We start from the raw sequence: 4,220 nt of genomic DNA on the forward strand, positions 1-4,220 counted from the left end.
CCTACCCAACCTTCTTCAAGAGGATGAAGGGAGACTCACAGGAGCGAGGAATCCATGGATTCTTTGTGACCAGGGCATTGTCTCTGCTTCTTCTCTTTCATGCTCTTCACCAGCTTCCTTGAAGTGTTACTGGTTTCCACTGGGCAACACCAGCCTCAGACTAAGTGCCCCGTAGACCCTCAGAATGTGGGTGGGTGGGTGGGGCACTTCTCCCAAGCCTTCTTTGGAGGAGATTGCTAAGTGAATCTTCTTCCCACAGGCCCATGAAGAATCCAAAAGGGGGTTGGTGAGAATTAATTCAGACCCTTGGAGAGGGTCTGATAAACACTGAGAAACGTGTAATTGATGAGCGTTGTCCTTCTCTAGAGCATTTCCATTTACACTGGGACAATCCCTTAGCCCAGTCGTCTCAACTAGGGTGACTTTGTCCCCCAGAAGACATCTGGCAACATCTGGAGGGGTTGATTGTCACAATTCAGGGGGTACTATGACATCTAGTAGGTAGAGGCCAGGGATGCTGCTAAGCATCCCATAGTGCACAGGACAGTACTTCCCACGATAATGAATTGTCTAAATGTCAATAGAGCCAAGGTTGAAAATTCCCACCTTCACCCAAAGGAATAAACTTGTAATGGTGAACTTCTACGCATCCTTCCAGGTGACTGGACTAGGAGTGGCTGGAAGGGATTTTCTGGGGCATCATTTTAGATTAAAGAGAAATTCACGCTATATAAGTGCAGATAAAAGGACCACTTTTCCCCACACTGGGGTGGCCACTGTGGAGAGGCTAATTATCTCTAAGTTTTAAAACTAAAGAGTTGCATTTCAATGAATGACACATTTTTACCCTAGAAAGGATACAGGCTGAAATGGAAAAAGTGAATAAAATGTAGATAAATTAATAGACCACAAATGAATGGGTTACCAGAGGAAATTAAGATGTAGTGGGGATGCTTTGTCTTATATATGTCACTCTCAGTCAAAAATGAACCTTGGGCCTTACCCCAGATGCTAATTCTGGTGTCTTTTGCACAGTGGGTCAGCAAGTAGGGCCACCAAGATGAATACGCCTGGTGCCTGACTTCAGAGAACTCATAATATGACCCATGCCTATGTAGTTGCACAAACGCACACACCAGGATAATAACACTATGCAGATGTAAGTGCTGCAATTGTGTTTTAAAGAAGTCTCTGTCTGGAAGTGTGGTGGAGAAAGTGGTTACTTCTATAGTCTCCTGTTCCCCAGAGAGCAAGAGGCAGGAAGACCCTTTGAACTCATAACCCTCATCCCACTATAGACCCTCTTGTTTCACTTCTCTCCCTGTAGCCTGTGCACATTTTATGGCCACACCACAGGGTTAGAGTATGGCTGGTGTTGGGTGCGGGGAGGCAGCCCTGCAGGAAGGGAAGGGCTAGAGCTCTGAGAGAGGCTGGGGTAGCTTCCAAGACAAAGTCTGCAAGGCCCCAGGTCCCCACAGAACAAGACTCGGCTTCTCTGGAAGTTAGGGGAGCAGCACTGAGCTCGGAGAGGGGAGGCTCAGCTCTCAATCTGGCCCCACTGAAACCCCTGGGTGACTGTGGGCAAGTTGCTTTGCTTCTCTGGGCTTTTCAGTTCCCTCATGTGTGAAGCAAGGAGCTAGTTGCAGAGTCAGCTGGGAAGGGCCTTTGCAACTGTCTGGGCTGCCTTATCCATCCCCTCCTGCCATTTTGTTTTTCAGAGAGGTCAAGTGTCATTTTCTTTTTTTTTTTAAACATATTTTTATTGATTTTTTACAGAGTGGAAGGGAGAGGGATAGAGAGCTAGAAACATCGATGAGAGAGAAACATCGATCAGCTGCCTCCTGCACACCTCCCACTGGGGATGTGCCCGCAACCAAGGTACATGCCCTTGACTGGAATCGAACCTGGGACCCTTTAGTCAGCAGGCCGACGCTCTATCCACAGAGCCAAACTGGTTTCGGCAAGTGTCATTTTCAAAGTCACATAAAAAGTACGCGCGTGCGCGCGCGCGCGCACACACACACACACACAATATTGATTTCAGAGAGGAAGGCAGAGGGAGAGAGAGAGAAACATCAATGATGAGAGAATCATGGATCGGCTGCCTCCTGCACGGCCCCTACTGGGGATTGAGCCCACAACCCGGGCATGTACCCTGACTGGGAATCGAACCCAGGACCCTTCAGTTCACATGGCCAACGCTCTATCTGCTGAGCCAAACCAGCTAGGACCACATACAGAGTTTAAAGCAAAAATGGAGCTCAGAATATATGAGTGCATGGTAGAGGGGGTCCATGGGGGAAAAAGTGGGGCATCTGTAATACTTTCAACAATAAAGATAAGTTTTTAAAAATGCATGCAAGTCTATACAGGCACAAAAAAGATAGAGATGGATACATCAATTACATTGGCTCCCCTTGGCTGAGGGGTGGGAAAGGAATGGGCCAAAGAGAAGCTTTCATTGTTCTGTCCACTTATGTATTATTGGAAAATTGTATTGCCACAAAAAATGTATTTGGGTATTTCTACACTTTGAAAGATAATATTTAAAATGGAGCTATGACAAAAGTGCAGGTTTCAGATTTCTGTTTTTCTCCTAACAACAAGCTTGCTCTGGCCTGTTCCAGATCCAGGCTGCTGCGGTCTCTGAGCTGCCACCCTGTCCCTCGCAGGCAGCTGCAGGGACACCGCACTCCCGCTCAGCCCAGGCCCTGCCCTTGCAGTTCTCCTCCCAGAGCCCTTGAGATGAAAACTATTTGCTTGTGCTTTGTAAGCCAGTGGCAGGTTTCAGGCAGCAAATGGAAAAGGCAGGGGGTGTATCTCAGAACCTTTGAGATCAAACAGGCAGGGCACAGCCATTGCATTGGTAGACGGGATTGTCCCTAAGTTAAGGACCTGGATCAAGGGAGAATGGAGCTTCTAGGAGTGTCATGGGAAGATGGGGATAAGGTAGAGAGCTTTTTACAGGGCCAGGCAGGTGACCCAGGACCAGACTGCTGATGAATCCATGGACTCTGTGTGAGTGTGGGAACCTTCCTGGCTTTCAAAACCAGGGCCAGGGTAGCCCGATTCCCCCGGAGTCTGTGGCTGGTCCGTCTCGGGAAGTAAATGGCAAAAGCCCTAAGTAGACAACCCCAGAGGAGAATTCTGATTCTGTTTTCCCTCGGTTGCTGTTTTGTTTTGTGTCCTCATACAACTGGCTTATCTCTGTGAAGTGTCAGTTTATTCATCTGGAAAATGAAGAAAAAGCCAGCCTTTCCCTTCTCAGCTGGGTGTTATCAAAGGGAAAAATGGGACTGGGTTTGGAATCCTGGTTGACAGTAGCTCTCGCTTTAAGAGGCCACAAGAGACTGCCCAGGCAGAAAGCACCCTGGATGTACCCTGAGCCTAGAGTTCCCTGCTTCCCTCTTCTTTGCCTGCTAAAGTCCCTGTTGTTCATTATGACATCCAGCTGAGATGCCACCTTCTCCAGGAAGTCTTCCTGACTCTCTCCAGGCTAGAGTCTCTCCCTCCCTCCCCAGGTTCACTAAGCCCAGGGCTTTTATCTCTGCCACTGGAATTCTCATCTTACTATATTGCAGGCCTGTCTTCTCCCACCTGTATCAGTGCCTGTGCTGGGCACATCGGAGGGATGCCCACGCCTGCTCCTCTGAGGAAGCAAGGAGGAAGGAGAAGCCAGGGAGTACACTCGGGGCTGCCTGCTGAGGGTCCACAAGGGGTCAACCTCTTGCTGTCACAAGGGGCCTGGGCTGTGTGGATGGGTGTCTTGTGCCTGTTTGGACCCTCTTATTGGGCCTGATTCTCTGACCCTTCCCTCTCTGCTTGGTATTTTACTGTTTATGCTCTTGCTGGATTAAGTTTGGGAAGAGACTTTGGAGGAAAAGCCCCTACAATGAGCACTTCCTTCCTTCCAGGGCTGGTGTAGACTTGGCCATGCCTGCTCTCTTCCTCCCAGACCCCCAATGCTCCCCACATCCCTCCCTGCCCCCTCAGTGCCTGCTGTCCCTGGGCTCCGGGTCTGTGCCTAAGTGCCCCTGCCTGTCCCCTACTTGCCTCTCAGTGCCCACATTCCTGCAACCCCGTGACCACAACAGGGGACATTACACATTCCTGGTCTGGCAGCCAATGGTGTAAAAAAGAACAGAATGTCCCAGGGCCCCGCCTAGCCCCCAGCTTCACCTGGGCCCCTCCCTGGCCTGGACAAGGTAGGGGGTGATGGT

The sequence above is a fragment of the Plecotus auritus genome, assembly GCF_963455305.1.
Source record: "Plecotus auritus genome assembly, chromosome: 3".
Classification (NCBI taxonomy): Eukaryota; Metazoa; Chordata; class Mammalia; order Chiroptera; family Vespertilionidae; genus Plecotus; species Plecotus auritus.